General features: G+C 45.3%; 1 protein-coding gene across 2 annotated transcripts in view; it reads right to left on the bottom strand.

The window, feature by feature from the left end:
• The window catches only part of LOC126187459 (titin), a 947,541-nt gene that overhangs the window by 579,808 nt on the left and 348,418 nt on the right, over positions 1 to 19,315 (bottom strand). The gene's annotated exons all lie outside the window — the stretch shown is intronic.

The following is a 19,315-nucleotide window of genomic DNA, read 5'->3' as shown; positions in this document are numbered from 1 at the left end:
CTTCATTGGCCCATTGGATGTCTCTGTCTGCGGAAGCTAATTATCTGAAATTGCTGTCCTACGGTCGCAGGTTCAAATCCTGCCTCGGGCATGGATGTGTGTGATGTTCTTAGGTTAGTTAGGTTTAAGTAGTTCTAAGTTCGAGGGGACTGATGACCTCAGAAGTTAAGGCCCGTAGTGCTCAGAGCCATTTGAACCACATTTTTGTTTTTGTTTTTAAGTTGTTGTCGATCAACTTTGGGGTATCTATGTACTCGAAATTCACATTCAGAATGCCGCAATATCACTTTTATTCCTATTACATCAATAATGAAACACTCATGTCACAAACTACTCGTAACCGAGAGCATGGCTACCATCGAACAATTCAGGAAGAGCTCTTAACGCTGACTGCCGACTTTGGCGCGCAGTCCCTATCTCTTACTAGTTTCGTCACAGTTCGTGGATTTCCGATCGAGTTCGTACTTACTAAGATATGCATTCGTTAATGAACGGGTGTGAATTTTAACGAGGCAAAATTATAATAAATAGTTTTAAAAATCCAGAGGCTCCTGCTAGTACTCATGCTGTCATAAATGACTTTAATTATTAAATATAAATAAACAAAATAGGTGACTTTGGCGCCAAGATGGCGGTACTTCCCGTCATGTATATTTCGCAGGCTGACGCTTGTTGCTACGGTCCAGCGCCGAGCTCCACCCCACTACGCACGACATATGGTCGCGCCAGAGTGGGAAATGCTCTCCGACTCATGGCCGGCTACAGACTACAGCACTTTCTATCGTGAATACATCAATAAGAGACAATAATTTATTAAAACTGGTAAAAATGTCTTCCTCACGTAAGAGGCACCTTACATAGTACTGTCCAGGGATAAGTTAAGCCAAGCCTGCTCCACCTATTCGCGTAGTTCTGACGAGTCGCAGAAGTCACTTCTCGTTCCATCATATCCCACACGTACGCAATTAGAGGCACGTCCAGAGATTGTTCTGGCCAGGGAAGTTACTGTACGTCGTGCAGAATACAATGAGGTTCACGGGCAGTGTGTGGGCGTGCATTATCCTGTTGGAATGACACATCACATTCCGGTTGCAAGAACGGTAGAAGCACGTATCTAACAACATACTGTACGCACGGGGCGCTGTTTAGGCCCCCTCCAGAAACACCAATGTGACCGAGAGTTGAAGCTTATCACACCCCACAGATCATAGGGCCTTGGCTATGTTCCAAGTGATCTTGAGACGGCACCAGTCGAGCACTGCACGTTGATGCTTTGGTATGAGTGGAAGACAAGCTGGAGGGGTGCGTGCCGTAGTCCCACTGCTAATAACGGGTTCGCAACAGTTCGTGCTGACACGTTTGGGCTCAGAAGCCTTCGTGCCTCTGTTTTCACAGCAGTCCGATCTGCCAGTGTTGCCCCTGTAATACCACAATCCTGGTAGACGTCCGTCGTGTGTGACCGTCCGATCGTTCAGAACCTCTTCTACGGGTATGAGAATGTTCACGTGACAGCTGATAGCGGCATCGTTGCGCAACTGACACAGCACGTCCAACTTATGTGGCAGTTCTCCGAAAGGGCCACCCTGCTTTCTCGGAAGGCCACAATCTGACCCCTTTCAAACTCTCTCAGTAGGCTGTAGGAAGCACGAGTGTGTCTCCGTGGCATGTCTGTCGCCTTGCTTCACACGTTTGCACCACTCTGAGCCTTCTGGCTGTGAGCATTTCCTATTAAAGGGCAGACACAGATGACATTCTGGTAGCTAGGCCACTATGCTACCTGTTGGTGCACGACGTTGGAACCATTATCAGAACATCTACTTTTCCACAGTGGCACATGCCATAAATCACTTGAATGATTCGTTTATCGAAGTCATGTGGAACGAGTTAGTTTCGTAACCAATATGCATGCACGATCGGTGTTAACATTAACGAACACAATATTGTTCAAAAATGTGTGAGAAATCTTATGGGACATAACTGCTAAGGTCGTCAGTCCCGAAGCTTACACACTACTTAACATAAATTATCCTAAGGACAAACACACACACCCATGCCCGAAGGAGGACTCGAACCTCCGCCGGGACCAGCCGCACAGTCCATGACTGCAGCGCCTTAGATCGCTCGGCTAATCCCGCGCGGCGAACACAATATTATTTTTAGTCCCAGCCATATTACTAGACATCACATTTTTTTTTACTGGCTACCAGTCTTTAAGTAGAAATTCGTCAACGGAATAGAAGACGTTGTCCAGGAGAAATGATTTAAAATAAGATTTAAAACTTGCTTTGCTAACTGTCGGACATTTTATGTTATGGGGCAAGCGATCAAAAATTTTCGTTGCTGCATATTGAACTCCTTTCTGAGCGATTGATAGCTTTAACAATGGGTAATAAAGGTCATGTTTCTCTCTAGTATTGCAGGCATGTACATTACTGATCTTTTCACTGTTTGCCTTTCCACTGCTGGCTTTATGTTCTTCAACGTTCTTCTTTAGTGCCATTCTCAAACGCTTTCATTCTCTTCCGTTCCGGTTTTACCAGAAACCATGATTCACTAACATACAATGCTGTACTCGATACGTACATTCCCGATATTTCTTCCTCAAACTGAAGCACCTGTTTGATAGTACTAGTGTTCTCTTGGCCAGGAATGCCGTCTTTGCCCGTGCCAATCAGCTTATTATGCCTTCCTTGGTTTGTCCGTCGTGTGTTATTTTGCTTCCGATGTAGCTGAATTCCTTAACTTCGTCTACTTCGTGGTCCACAGTTTCGATGTTAAGTTTTCACTAATCTCATTTCTGCTACTTCTCATTACTTTCATTATTTTTTTCGGTTATCTCTCAGTTCTTATTCTGTATTGATGCGCTCCAGGAAGGTATGATTTAAAAATAAAAATATATGTTCGTTTTATGCAAACACGTCCTGTTATTCTTCTTCAATTTCACTTAGAATAGCAATGCCATCAGCGAATCTTATCAATTATATCCTTTCTGTCCGAATTTTAATCCCTGTCACGAAACTTCCATTCCTTCCCGTCATTGCTTCCTTGACGTATATACTGAACAGTAAGGGCGAAAGAGTACGTCCTTGTTCTACATTCTTTTTAATCGGAGCACTTCCTTCTTCGTCTCCCATTATTCCATTTGGTTGCCACTTCATCCAGTCGTTTTAGAATTTCTGAAAGAATTTTATTTGTCCCTTTTGCCTTTTTTGACCGCAAGTCTTCCAAAGCTCTGTTCAACTCTGATTGTAACACTGGATCCCCTAGTCTTCAGTAGCGACTTCCATTTCTTCTTGTATCGTCTCATCAGATGAGTCCTCCCCATAATACTACAAGCATCTAAAGCATGGCAACTAGTTTTAAAGAAAAACTTCCCCTATTTTTGTGAGAAATTTATCAGTCATTTACACGTGTTGTTCATCATTCCGTTTCCGCTTTCCTGTCTTCAAATATAAGATATGTTTAGCTTTAGGAAATTATTCTTTACCTGTTCCGTGAACCAATTCGATAGTTATATTTAACTGTTCAACCATCAGGATAACATCTACAGCTGCACTCCGTCAGCTCCCTCACGAGGTTTGTTGGAGACTACTTTCCGTAGCCCTGCCATCTTCCTCCGTCCCAGTTCCAGTCGCGAATGCTGCGCGCGTTGCGAGGCCTCCGTGAGAACTAGAATCTATCTAATTTCACCTTCGTACTCTTTTCGCGAGAGAAAGAATCAATATGTTGACTGACTCTCGCAGGATCGTACGCCCACGTAATTTTATCAGTAAACCACGCCTTCACGTACAATGCATGCCTCCCTCGCACCGTCTGTCACTGGCTCTAGTGTTTATCAAACGAATCCGTGTCGAAACACTCTACTCGTCTTTGGGTCGTATCTAGTTTCTCTCTCATTATTTTCTACGAAGCGTTTAAGATTGGTGGAACGAGGGTTTTGGAAGCAAGGTCCCTCTAGGCTGGGCCGGCCGGTGTGACCGAGCGGTTCTAGGCGCTTCAGTCTGGAACCGCGCGACCGCTACGGTCGCAGGTTCGAATCCTGCCTCGGGCATGATTGTGTGTGATGTCCTTAGGTTAGTTAGGTTTATGTAGTTCTCTACGTTCTAGGGGACTGATGACCTCAGATGTTAAAGTCCCATAGTGCTCGGAGCCATTTTGAACCTCTAGGCTGGGCTACACTATCTGACGATTCTTTCAATGAATCTATCATCTGCCTTTTCTTCGATTACTTTCATGTGTTCGTTCCAGGAAAAATCCATACAGATATTAATCCATGTGACTGCTTCCAGTGATTTTTGGGCTATTGTGTAATCAAACAATACTGGGGCATTCCGCATACGAGCAATGTGCAATGCTGCGAGTCAATGCGTGAACCAAGTTGCGATTCTGTGTAGATCTTCCTGCATTTCGCTACAATTCCCTATGGTCGTCACTTCTCTATGTACAACAGCACCATCCCTCGATATCCTTATGGAACATCTGACGCTGTAAACGAATCATTGTGAACAGTAATTAGCCTACCCACCTGGCTCACGCCGAAAGCTACTTTTACGTCCGGCGATTTCTCTCCCTTAAGAATTACATAGCCTGCTGTACTTTACACCTTAGGAACTCTTCAATCTAATCACAGATCTGGCCTGATATTTCGTCAGCTAGTAAACTGTTCATAAGGCCACAGCGCGGAATTATCGAACGCCTTCCGCCAGTCGAAGAACAATGTGGGTGCCATTATCAAATCCCAATGCCGTCTTTGTCTCGTGAGCGAACAGACTGAGCTGATTGTCGAATGATTATTTTTGTGGAGTCGATGTTGATTCTTACAAAGAATATCTACGGCTTCCATAAAGGTGTTGTACCGTCGAACACTCAACTCTGAAGCCAATTTGTCTGCTTTGGGCAGCAAAGAGTCATGTCATAGTTCAGTGCACCAAAATAGTACCAACAAAAAGATTTGTTACAAATATTAGGAAATTGCAACGGAGAAGCAGCCGGTGTTAACATATGAGTTAAATCAGTGAGTTGGAGTTCAAGCGCCTTCGTAAGGAAAGGGAGATCGTGCCTTGCAGAGGTGACCAGCATCAGCTTTAAGGACAGGCAATGTCGAGCAGGCGCAACAGAAGCTGGCACAAAATAGGATTCTCTCTCAGAGTGATATCGGAGGAATGGGCAATTACCAAAGAGAATGTTATCACTGCTGTGCTCAGAAAACATGCTGCGCGCTTACGTACGAGAAGCAGAAGTAAAGCCACACCTGGTCGAACCCAAGCGTGGGATTAACGGTCATTGATCAACTTTTTTTTTTTTGTCATCAGTCTACTGACTGGTTTGATGCGGCCCGCCACGAATTCCTTTCCTGTGCTAACCTCTTCATCTCAGAGTAGCACTTGCAACCTACGTCCTCAATTATTTGCTTGACGTATTCCAATCTCTGTCTTCCTCTACAGTTTTTGCCCTCTACAGGTCCCTCTAGTACCATGGAAGTCATTCCCTCATGTCTTAGCAGATGACCTATCATCCTGTCCCTTCTCCTTATCAGTGTTTTCCACATATTCCTTTCCTCTCCGATTCTGCGTAGAACCTCCTCATTGCTTACCTTATCAGTCCACCTAATTTTCAACACTCGTCTGTAGCACCACATCTCAAATGCTTCGATTCTCTTCTGTTCCGGTTTTCCCACAGTCCATGTTTCACTACCATACAATGCTGTACTCCAGACGTACATCCTCAGAAATTTCTTCCTCAAATTAAGGCCGGTATTTGATATTAGTAGACTTCTCTTGGCCAGAAATGCCTTTTTTGCCATAGCGAGTCTGCTTTTGATGTCCTCCTTGCTGCGTCCGTCATTGGTTATTTTAGTGCCTAGGTAGCAGAACTCCTTAACTTCATTGACTTCGTGACCATCAATCCTGGTGGTAAGTTGCTCGCTATTCTCATTTCTACTACTTCTCATTACCTTCGTCTTTCTCCGATTTATCAACTTGTAACGCCGGAAATTCATAGCCTCCTATTTCCATCTATTGTGCTATTATTTTCTTTCCTTGCTTTGTTACCTCAAGATATGACATTTCTGTCTCTTTGTATATTGTAATTGTTTTACTATTTGTATATTTATGCATTTATGTCGATGTATAATTGGTTTGTTTCGTAAATATTATTTGTACTTTTACGCTGGGTCTTGCCTAGGGAAAACTGCTATCGGACGATTACATCGATAGGTCGTGTGAAGAATCAAAGTGTGTAGGATCTTTGGTAGTGTTAACTCTGCCGCGTGGAGCGCGGGCTGAGAGAAGGGGTCTGGCGGGAGTAGCGAGTGGAGCAGGTGTGTTCTGTGACGCTCCCGCGAGTTGCCGCGCTTTCGGGGTTTGGCAGCATGTAATTGCGCTCGACTTGCGATGATAGTTTCTGACATGGTGTCGCGGACGGGAAACATTAACTAGCGCACATCAAGAGCCCGTTTCGTCTGGTGACCGTGTCGAGAAGAAGGCGCGCCAACATCCAGCTTCTGCAACAGCGACGGCCGACAATGAGTGACTGTCGCCACCTCCTCGATCGACGGCTTCAAACCTTCAATCAACCATCAAGGAAGACTGGAAGCAAGTAAAGTTTTAGAACTGTATGGCAGACCTCAGCTTTTCAAACTGTACCATTTTCGTAACTATAATAACAGCAACTTAGCATGAACCTTTGTTGCTCATTGTCCCAGTTGCATTACCAAGCAGGGTCCCTTCCTTTTCCGAAATGAACCCGAGTGTCGTTGAAATTTAAACGCCAGCATTAAAATTATACCATTCGATTTCACTGCTTTAATTTCAAAGTATTCATAGCTGGCTACAATATTCAGATTACATAAGCACAAATTAAGAGTGCGAGTTTTGTTAGCATATTTTAGCGTACCTGTGACTGCAGCTCAGCTTGGTACGTACTAAATTTTACTATTGCTAATTGTTCAGAATCATTTAATTCAAGTTCAAAGTTAAATCTCTTATTTCTAAATTGCGTAGATTCAAGTAGCTTTAGAAATGATTGTTGAGGTAGTCCAAGACTAACCGTATTTTACTGAATTTCGATGTGCTTCAGAAAGAAAGCTCACTATTAACTTCAGTCACTAAATTAACTTTCGATTTTTCGGTTTTATTAATTCTTTTGCTAAATTAAGTCAGGGTGTAGCGAAATTTATTACTTCTGACAAACTTTCAGTTTTCACACTACACGTGTCAACCTTCAGTTGCCACGCTTCTAGTGCTAATTATATGTGTAATAACCTTTCTTTTTCAGTTACTATAGTAATTGTCCTTAGGACTGGCGACCGTGATTTCCCCCAAATCTCAAATACCTAATTACCGCTAGTTAATTGTTAACGTAACGGCTGCACATTTACTTTCTTTATTAACTTTACCCCTTTTCAAAATTAATTTCCACCAGTTTCATTAGCACATTTCCTTTCATTTAGATGTAACCCTTTCCTCCCTCTTTACCGACAGCTTAACTTCGGTGACGATTGCTTTTCCAAAACTCCCATTAGGTACACGCGGTTTCATCTTTCACTGTCATTAAGGTCGGTAAGTGAGGGGGAGGTTACAAACTATAGCAGTCAATCCGAATGTGGCTGTCAGCCGATTACTAACGTTCGTCTAGGCAAATGCCGGGCTGTTTCCCAGTCGCCGCCTCAGGAAACGCGTTACATAAATTACTGAAATATAATAACAATCAGAACAAAACTTACTCGATTTTCAGGTCGTTGGCGACCCAGACCTTTCCCCCTTACGTTATTAACGACAGAACGACAAAAATATTGGGACGCAGTCACAAAGCTAAAAGAAATAATGAATCACGAAAGTGCACCTCACAGGGTCATTCGCTGAGAATAAGAATAAGAAGAGAATTATTGCCACTTTCACGACGCTATCTTTCAACAGGATATCTGTTCTTGATCTACGTTGCCAAAGTTAACTGACAAACAGAAGGCGACACCTAAGGAAACAGTTGGAGAATTCGCTGACGCCTGTCACTGATACGCATCATTTCTGCAAACCGTAATCACAAACCCAGAGACCTGCTTCTACCAGTTCGATGTAGAGTCCCAATGGCAATCAGGGAAATGGAAAGCAGTGGTCTTCCCTCGACCCATAAAAGGTCGCCAGACAAAAACAAGGCATTACGGCACTGGCCACTTTTTCCGACGCCAACGGGGTATAACCTTTAGGTAGAACTATCAACTCCGAATTGTTCTCGGCAATTTTGAAACGGCTGTTGGCAAACGGCTGTCGTGTGCGGCCACAGCTGCGGGGGGCCGAAGTGAGGGCGTGCAGCACGACACACGCTACTCCGTGGCTGCGCGGCCGCATAACTGTTCCCCAGCATCCGCAACACTGCTCCAAGCTGGCCGCCTCGATCGATTTCTCAAAGACACACACTGTGCGGATGGGCCTGGTATCCCAAGTGCGACGTCGGAGCTGCGATCCGTTACATACCAATCCTTCCGTGACAGGTAACGAAAAAATGTATCGTGGCCAATGCAGATTCAAGCAGACTAAAGATACGTTGATGAAATCCGTGTTGTCGCAACGTTTCGACGAGTTTCTGCTCATCATCTTCAGAAGAAGAGTCAAGTTCACGTCCAACTGGTTCCTTTCTAGGCCCTGGTCCGCAGACTCCTCCGTCGAACGGCAAAGGGTGGAGTGGGGGGGGGGGGGGTACGGGAGTCGAGTCCTTGTGTTGCCTGTCTACTTCGCCCGCCGCCTCCGCCGCTTTCACATCGGAGGGCTCCTGGCGTACTTTTGCTAACGCCACATACCATGCGGAGCTCAGTGGGAAACCGCTGTCCCAATTGACAAGATCGTCATCTATTCTTATTTCCACCGTCTCTTTGATGACCCAATCCGAGAGCCTAATGGTGCGACACAGCACCTCTGTCTGTTCGAAACCAAACACGCCTTCTTCTTGACGCTGTGATTTGCTACTGCGGACTTGTCGGTTTGGCCGAACCGCGCGGGTGGCGCAGTGATCAGCACGCTGGACTCGCATTCGGGAGAGTGACGGTTCAAACCCGCATCCGGCCGTCCAGATTTAGTTTTTCCGTGATTTCCCTGAATCGCTTCAGGCAAATGTCGGGATGGTTCCTTTGAAAAGGCACGGTCGATTTCCTGCCTTATCTTTCCCAAATCCGAGCTTGCGCTCCGTCTCTAATGACCTCGCTGTCGACGGAACGTTAGACACTAATCCCCTCCTGCTCCTCCTCCCTCCTTCCTCCTCCTCCTCCTCCTCCTCCTCCTCCTCTTCCTCTTCCTCAGTTTGGCCGCGATGAACGCTGTGGTGGAACCAGTTCTCTGTAGTACAACACTACGGTCGCAGGTTCGAATCCTGCCTCGGGCATGGATGTGTGTAATGTGCTTAGGTTAGTTAGGTTTAAGTAGTTCTAAGTTCTATGGGACTGATGAGCTCAGAAGTTAAGTCCCATAGTGCTCAGAGCCATTTGAACCATTTTTTGTAGTACAACATTCGGACTATATGTTTGTCGAATCCTATACCAGTTATGACAAAGAAGACCACTTCACTCCACAACAACTCAGGACTGAGCAGGAATACAATACAGTCAGAATGCTGTACCCCAGAGCATCGCTACCCACAAAGGCATTATGACCTCCCAAAAAAAAAGAGGGAACTCCATTATGTCCAATAATAATAATAAGAGGTCCCATACTCCGAGGAGCGTAGGGGACGATGCGGGAGACCCGCACCGCCGTACTAGGCAACGTGCTAGCGGAGGTAGTTTGCCATTGCCTTCCTCCGACTATGTCCAATAGTGCACATATAAATTCGCCAGCATATGGGATAGCGAAACACCTGGCACGGCAACTAGAACCTCTAGTGGATCACTGTCCACGCAGCACATTTCCAAAGACATTTACAATAATGAACGCTCAGCTACTCTTGTACATAATTTAACTACCGATTTCGTAGCCAAGAAACTACATCATCAGCTTTCATATTTCCAAAGGATCGCTCCATCCTGTTGAGACCAATATAGCCCAATCTACAGTGACACAGGTGCATATAACTGAAGACTGCAAAGTCCGGAAGAGTCTAGTGGAGGTCTCTATCCAGGGAATGATCGATGATGATCATCCAAGTCCTATGATCGAACAAAAATTCTTTTCCTGAAAATTTATTTCCATTGTAGTAAAACTAGTGTCATTTCTTTGACTCTTTACTTATATTTAATCGCATTCAGGAAATTAACTTTTTAGTTAATGTTATTTTTTCTCGATTTACACGAAGCAATGTAGTAACGACAGGCATCGGGAAAAGCTGTCTGCCTCTGCAGCTCAGCAGTCATCGGGTGTGCCTGCCATGCGAAAGACCCCGATCCAACTCTCGGTACTTCCAGGGATTTATCTTTGGTGGAAGGACTGCTACAGGATGCACTAAACGCTATGAGGCCAGCTGAGGAACAACTTGAAAGAGAAGTAGTGCGCCTTGAAGGCCCGGGAACCTTAAAGGAGGTGGAAGGTGGCGTGTTGGTCCCATGTCATTACCGCAGCCGAATGGCGCTCTATGGCGGAGTGGGACACGGCAGCCGCTCGGCTATGCGTGGTCGTCTGTGCATGAGCGCGGACTTACGATTATCGTCACTATTTATGTCGGAATGAACCACTCGTTCGGAGTGGTGGGGTGGGACTAGTTAGGAAAGGAGAATAGTTCCAGACGTGTCTACATGGATTTGATAAAAATGACTCCTTTCTGCACACTGCAAGTAAAATTCAGATGAAGGCGTTTCATGTTTTTTTTAAAATTTTTGGCGTTTGGCCCTAAAAAGAGGTCCTATTTGTATACTAAGGTTAGCACGTTAAATGACCGTCTTACATTTCAAACGAGTGACATAAAATTTCTTAAATCTAACTGTAATCATATCTGTTTAAAGAATCATGTCAAGTACACAACAAAAGTTGACATTAAATACTTTACAAAAGTGTAGTGTTGCTGGTGGTTGAACACTGAGCTAATATTTCGGAGGTGCTGCTTATTTATTTAACTCTGTCTGATTACACGACCTTCACGCCCTCTCTTACGTCCAACCAAGGTCTAAGCACGCAATAACTGCTGCCCGAGAACGAGACAGTGGTGTTTTGTAAAGGTGAATCGTATACAGATGTGACGGAAAACACCACTGAGCGAAGTGCTCGTCTGCAAATTGTGGAGCTGGCTTTTGGCCTTCAACAAATTTCCTTGGCTGATAACAACTGTGCGTAGGCTCGGGACCCGACTCCAGAACCTAGCCTTTCCCAGCTGAACTATTCAGGCACGATTTGCGGGTCGTTGGGTTCCTGGTTTACTGTCAGTTTTGATCTGACTCTGACAGTAATTTTTGAAGAGCACTCACTCCGGTGCGGAAGGAAGGATCATAGCTAGGGCTATGATATATATATATATATATATATATATATATATATATATATATTACTCCAGTACATCGTCGAACATTTTACACAGGCCGGTAAAATAAAAGTGGCTGGGAGAAATAAGGTAGGCAACACAGCTTACATCATCGACTCGATGCGGATGATACATGACGACGTGTTCATCTCAAAGTGCATGAAATATTTTCCGGCCAGTTTTACCCAGCATGAAAAAGTCATATTTGGCAAAGATATTTTACAGTGTAATACGGGCCATAAGCTAGTAAGCTGAATCACTAAGAAATGCACGTCCCTAAAGTGGTCTACTGCTCTTGTCATTCGCGAGCTATTCTCTACGCCTCAGATGAACATAATGGGCACGCACTGCCTTTTGCGACAACAGACGTCCCTCGAGCTGACCGGTACCAGTCCGACGCGCAGAAATTACCGAGGAGAACGTGCATTTATTCGCCCCAGCTTGGCGAGGCCTCGGACGCACTCCGCTGCTACGGGCCGCGACGTGGCTTTAAGCGGAAAGCGCGCGCCCTTTGCTCGTCCGCTCGCCGTCACCGGGCAGCGTATATAAGGCGCGGAGAGCGGCGGGGGGGGGGGGGGGGGGGGGGCGGCGCCCACGGCGGTTGCGTCACCGGCCGGACCGCCATCCGGCGCCCGCGGGCGCAGCCTGGCAGCCGCAGTTCGCGGAAGAGCGGCGGCGTTTACAGCGGTCGCCGCGAGGGACGACTTCCCGCCGCCGCAAGTCTCGTGATAGAACACCCGCGATACGATGGCACTGGCACAGTAGAGCCGGCCGGCAATGGAAGGGTCCGACAATAGCAACTTCGTACTCCCGAGGTGTCTCAATGTAGATGACTGCGGCGAAAGCATGTACACAACTGGCATTTAAAATTGCTACACCAAGAAGAAATGCACATGATAAACGCGTATTCATTGCACAAATATATTATACTACAACTGACATGTGATTACATTTTCACGCAATTTGGGTGCAGAGTTCCTGAGAAATCAGTACCCAGAAAAATGGCTCTGAGCACTATGGGACTTAACTGCTGAGGTCATCAGTCCCCTAGAACTTAGAACTACTTAAACCTAACTAACCTAAGGACATCACACACATCCATGCCCGAGGCAGGATTCGAACCTGCGACTGTAGCGGTCGCGCGGTTCCACACTGCAGCGCCTAGAACCGCCCGGCCAATCCGGCCAACCAGTACCCAGAACAACCAGTTCTGGCCGTAATAACGGCCTTGATACGCCTGGGCATTGAGTCAAACAGAGCTATAGGTACAGCCGCCCATGCGGCTTCAACACGATACCACAGTTCATCAAGAGTAGTCACTGGCGTATTGTGACGAGCCAGTTGGTCGGCTGCCATTGACCTAGACGTTTTCAATTGGTGAGAGACCTGGAGAATGTGCTGGCCAAGGCAGCACTCGAACATTTTCTGTATCCAGAAAGGCACGTACAGGACGTGGAACATGCGGTCGTGTATTATGCTGCTGAAATTTGGGGTTTCGCAGGGATCGAATGAAGTGTAGGGCCACGGGTCGTAACACATCTGAAATGTAACGTCCACTGTTCAATGTGCCGTCAGTGCGAACGAGAGGTGACCGACACGTGTAACCAATGGCACCCCATACCATCACGCCGGGTGATACGCCAGTATGGCGATGACGAATACACGCTTCCAATGTGCGTTCACCGCGATGTCGCCAAACGCGGATGCGACCATCACGATGCTGCAAACAGAACCTGGATTCGTCCGAAAAAATGACGTTTTCCATTCGTGCACCCAGGTTCGTCGTTGAGTACACCATCGCAGGCGCTCCTGTCTGTGATGCAGCTTCAAAGGTAACCGCAACTATCATCTCCGGGCTGATAGTCCATGCTGCTGCAAACGTCGTCGAACTGTTCGTGCAGATGGTTGTGGTCTTGCAAACGTGCCCATCTGTTGACTCAGGGATCGAGACGTGGCTGCACGATCCGTCACAGCCATGCGGATAAGACGCCTGTCATCTCGACTGCTAGTGATACGAGACCGTTGGGATCCAGCACGGCGTTCCGTTTTACCCTCCTGAACCCACCGACTCCATATTCTGCTAACAGTCACTCAATCTCGACCAACGCGAGCAGCAATGTCGCGATAAGATATACCGCAATCGCGATAGGCTACAATTCGACCTTTATCAAAGTCGGAAACGTGATGGTACGCATTTCTCCTCCTTACAGGAGGCATCACAACAACGTTTCACCAGGCAACGCCGGTTAACTGCTGTTTGTGTATGAGAAATCGGTTGGAAACTTTTCTCATGTCAGCACGTTGTTGGTGTCGCCACCGGTGCCAACCTTGTGTGAATGCTCTGAAAAGGTAATCATTTGCATATCACAGCATCTTCTTCCTGGCGGTCAAATGTCGCGTCTGTAGCGCGTCACCTTCGTGGTGTAGCAATTTTAATGGCCAGTACTGTAGATTTTATTGCAGAATCCTATTGTAACACAGTCAGTGACTACCAATTGGAATCACTTATACAAGTAACTGGTATTACCATTTGTAGAAATATGAAATGGAACAATCACAAGGGCTCAGATGTAAGTAAAACAGATGGCAGATCTCAGTTCTTGGCACGCTGCTAGCAAAAGGCAAACGATGTATAAACTGTACAGAACGCATACCAAACAGAACCATCAATGCATATCGAAAGTATACCGAGAAAAGCAGCGCAGGTCTGTTTGACCCATCGGAGATCGTCACAGAGGAGGTGAGAAATAAGTGGAAAACACTTGTTTGACGTGCCATCTATCCCGTGACTGGTTGACACACAAAAGAAAAATGGCTCTGAGCACTATGGGACTTAACTTCTGAGGTCATCAGTCCCCTAGGACTCGGAACTACTTAAACCTAACTAACCTAAGGACATCAGACACATCCATGCCCGAGGCAGGATTCGAACCTGCGACCGTAGTGGTCGGTCGGTTCGAGACTGTAACGCCTAGAACCGCTCGGCCACTCATGCCGGCCACTGGTTGACACAGGTAAATATCTAGGTGTAACGTTGCAAAGCGATTTGAAATGGCGCGAGCACTAACGGGCGGTAGTACCGAAGGCAAATTGTCAACTTCGTTGTATTGGGAGAATTCTGGGAAAGTGGAGCTCATCTATAAATGGACGGCGTACTGTACTGGACGCTACTGCGATCCGTTCGTGAGTACTGTTTGAGTGTTTGGGATCCCATCGGATTAAAGAAAGACATCGAGGGATTCAGAGACGAGCCGCGTAAGGACACACGAAGATTAGTGAATTATTCGCGTAGCGAGCCAAATTGACAGTCGTTCTTCCCTCACTCTATTTTGAATTTGTCTAGGAAAGGCTAATGGCTCTGAGCACTATGGGACTTAACTTCTGAGGTCATCAGTCCCCTCGAACTTACAACTACTTAAACCTAACTAACCTAAGGACATCCAACACGTCCATGCCCGAGGCAGGATTCGAACCTGCGACCGTAGCGGTCGCGCGGTTCCAGACTGTAGCGCCTAGAACGGCACGGCCACACCGGCCGGCTCTAGGAAAGGAAATGATATGATTCAAGGTACCCTCCCCTACGCACCATTCGTTAGCTTTCGGAGTTTGTAGGTAGGTGTAGATACAGCAAGACTATTTACGTGTAGAATTTTTGTGTGTTTAGTATTCAGTACTCGATTTGTAGGCAAGTCGGACGGCATAGTGAGCAGATCTGGATTACATCAAGCATGGCTGAGTAATTGCAGATTGGAGTCTAGCCACAACAGAACTCGCGAAGTGGGCTTACAGTTGCATGTCGCCTGTCTCGGCTTTGGCGAAGAAAACAGGAAGAAGGAAACATTCGACGGCAGCAGGTACAAGGTCGGCCACGTGCCACAGACAGCCGCCAGGCGAGTTACCCTCCGTCAAGTGCCCAGCCACACTACAGACCTCACATCGACCTCTGGTCACAAGTCTCACCCAACGCTGTTTACCGTCGACTTCAAGAGTCCGCCCACTTATTCACGGATTAGTCCTAATGTGACCTGGAGAATGTGATGCGTTAATTATAGTTAATAATTTAATTCCAAAGAAACAAGTAAATTACTATTCCATTACTTTACAACAATCCCTATCTGTAAACTTGGTTCAAAAAGAAGTTATCTTCCAATTGATAGACAATATTTACGATTGTAATTAGTCCGATTTTGATTTATCGATTTGTCTTTCTGATGCGATTTGATGAGGACGTATATTGCACTTCCGTGAATCAACTGTAACGTTTCGAGAAAGTTGCGTATTTTATATTTTACGAAGGAAATTGTGTCACTTTTACTAACTGCTAAATTGAGGAGGGAAGCTATTAGCGTGCTAATACGTGTTCTTGGGGGTTACCATTATCAAAGAGTTAAGTAGAAATTTTGAAATTATGTATGTTCTTAAAGTAAACACTGTTTTGTTTCAAACTGGTTCTCATTAAAATTTTATGAAATATTATTACTTGAGGGGTTTACATCAACTGCAAGTTTTTGGTATCATCAGTAACATAACTCATTACACTTTCGTATTTTCGTGCATTTAAATAAAAAATTTGTACGTTACTTGTAAACTATGTTCATTTTCCGGGCATAATCAAAATAATACTATTAGAAAATGAAGGAATGCGAATTAAATTTAGTGACACACATGGCCGGCCGCGTTGGCCGAGCGGTTCTAGGCGCTGCAGTCCGGAACCGCGCGACTGCTATGGTCGCAGGTCCGAATCCTGCCTCGGGCATGGATGTGTGTGATGTCCTTAGGTTAGTTAGGTTTAAGTAGTTCTAAGTTCTAGGGGACTGATGACCTCAGATGTTAAGTCCCATAGTTCTCAGAGCCATTTGAACCATTTTTTGACACACACACTGATGGGCAAGGAAAAATTAGATCTGTAAAACACATTAGCGTGGACGGAAAATGTAAGATGTAAAGATGTAGCTGAAACGCTAGCTAAGAAAATCAGCTACTAGTTGTTATTTCATCGTTTCCTTACTTATTCTGTTTGCTAGCACAAAATCCAAAGCACTGTTAGTGTGTGGAAGGTTCAACAATTCGACAGTTTCAGATGCGCTTTTCAAGACATTTTTCTTGATCTCCAGGACAGAACGTAAAAAACGTTCTTGTAATATCAAGAACGTTGATAATTAATTACGGTATTAAACAACTAATGGACACTAACGCAGAAAACGGACAAAAAAACCGTAAATTTTTGGCATTCTCTTACTTCTTGTTTAGCACTCTGAGCCCCAACACTATCAAAAAAATATTATTTTAAATTTATTTCACAAAATTAACATTTATTATCATATAAGCAACGAATACAAGAAGAATTTGGCTACAAGTAAACAATCAATTGTTTTAAGTAGGTGGTTTCGCTTGGGAACCATGCGGACATACAGTCTTCAACCACTCAACATTTTTCCTACGATATATTTGAAAGCAATTACGCATTTTTCCTAGACACAAGCCTACATCTCAAAACTCCCGTGAACTCATAATTCCTAAAACGAATTATAGTCTTAAATATCAAGCAAAAATAGAAAATTTAATAAATTTAAATCAAAAGTACATACTGCCCCAATAGTTTCATTTCGAAACCACTCAAAAAAGCAACAGAACAAAGTCAAATTTATGTTACAGTTAACTTACGATGTAATTACTTTCGCTGACAAAACCTAGCTCAGTTTTCATAACAAACAACTGTTGTTTTAAGCCGACTGGAGTGGCCGAGCGGTTCTAGGCGCTGCAATCCGGAACCGCGCGACCGCTACGGTCGCAGGCTCGAATCCTGCCTCGGGCATGGATGTGTGTGCTGTCCTTACGTTACTTAGATTGAAGTAGTTCTAAGTTCTAGGGGACTGATGACCTCAGATGTTAAGTCCCATAGTGCTCAGAGTCATTTCAACCATTTGTTATTTTAAAAGATGCCACCGTTAGCTTTAGAAATCGGACAGCAACGCTAGTACTCTCTAGAATCACACCACAAAGAAATCAAATACGAGGCTAGAGAGCGTCAAGAGTTTGTGTAAGCATTAGTAATTGTCTCAATTTTAGGAAATTTCCTTCTCTTACATGAGGGTTTACATAATGTTTCTCGTAGATGAGAGTTTACATAATGTTTCAATAGAGCTAGGTTCCCGTTAGAACGGTGAAAGGTTTTCTTTCGGCTGCCTGCGGGCGTAAAGTGTTTGTCAGTCTGTGCCAAGCCGTGACACACTATCCCAAGATACTAGTCATCGCCCGTATTCAGTCGTTAGACATACGATCCATTTTTACAGCCTCTTTTTATGTCCAGTCGGTTTTCAGATGACGTAAACGTTTTGCTTTTAGATTAGCGCATACTGTGAACTAGGGGCACACCCGTAACAACCAGCACCGGATTCTACGAGTGTACAGAAAATCTGTCTTAACTGAGGTCCCACTTTGGTGTTCATATCATACTGAAGCTCATAGTCTGACGATTTGTCGTAGGAGTTGCACACCTTCTTTTCTGAATGAATGAATGCCGTGTGGCTAGGGCCTCCCATCGGGTACACCGCCTGGTGCAAGTCTTTCGATCTGACGCCACTTCGGCGACTTGGGTGTCGATGGGGATGAAATGATGATGATTAGGACAACACAATACCCAGTCCCTGAGCGGAGAAAATCTCAGACCCCGCCAGGAATCGAACCCGGGCCCTTAGGATTGACATTCTGTCGCGCTGACCACTTTTTTTTCTATTTTGTTCATTGTTGATCGTTGTGTTTGTTCGTTGCGGACGTCCCATGACGTACGTTAAAGTTCGTTTGTTGATCTTTCGACTCAGTTTTTTTATTACAGAGGCCAGCCTGCTCTCTGACCGAACACGCTGAGCTACCGTGTCGGCTACCACTCAGCTACCGGGGACGAACATCATCTTCACTGAAAGGACGTATTCGACAACTGCGCCCAAAGACACAGATTTCGCCTCGGCACACAGCGGTCGGAAAAAAAAAAAGAGTCCGTGGTCGGTAGCAGCAGCACGACTCTCAATCAACCCGGTAAAATCCGGGACGCCACTGCTCATCTTGTGCTGCGACATCCCGTATAAAAACGGAGTAACTGCAATCATAAGTCCAGATTCACACAAAAGTTGCGTAGCCACACACAGTGCATAAGTAATACACGAAGCACCGCTTTATATTCTCATATCATTTCTTTTTCCTGGCGTTATCCGGTTCTGACATGGCTGGATAGCCCCGCGCGTTGACTCGCCACTTCTGGGACTCGGGGAGGGGTGCTGACTCAGCCGGCGAGTTAACGACGAGTCATGAAGAACCAGCCAGTTTGGATGGGGTTTTTAGGCGGTTTCCCACATCTCGCTGAATAAATGCCAGGCTGGTACCCACGTCCCGCCTCAGACATTAGATTTACTGTCGACGCAGACAGGTGGGTACACAGATTCTCTCCCAGGAGGACTGACTGGTGGGGTCAGGCAGGTCGTCACGCCACTACCTGTTACCAGCACTGCCAAAACCCGTGTAATAATGGCGACTCCGTACATTTTGTGAAAGCAAATTTTACTAAAATTGAGACAATTATTAAAACTTTGGCAAATTCTCGATATTTTATGACGTTCTCTAGTCTCGCATTCGATCCTGTAGACTCTTTTCGTGAAAATTTGTGGTCTGATACTGGCAAACAAAAATGTTACTGTCCACCTTCTAAAACCAAGGGTGGTGTTTTTAAATTAACAGTTCTTTGTTACGGAACTTCTGCTGGAATTTGTATGCAGGAACCGGGAGCAAGTAAATTATCAAAATACACCAGTATGTAATATTACAGTCTACAAGATGGAGCATTGATTCTAAAACGCTTAGTGATAGACAGGAAGTACGATGATGATGA

Source organism: Schistocerca cancellata, chromosome 5, assembly GCF_023864275.1.
Source record: "Schistocerca cancellata isolate TAMUIC-IGC-003103 chromosome 5, iqSchCanc2.1, whole genome shotgun sequence".
NCBI lineage: Eukaryota > Metazoa > Arthropoda > Insecta > Orthoptera > Acrididae > Schistocerca > Schistocerca cancellata.
The sequence above is the reverse complement of the archived record's forward strand: the minus strand, read 5'-3'. Positions and strand labels throughout refer to the sequence as shown.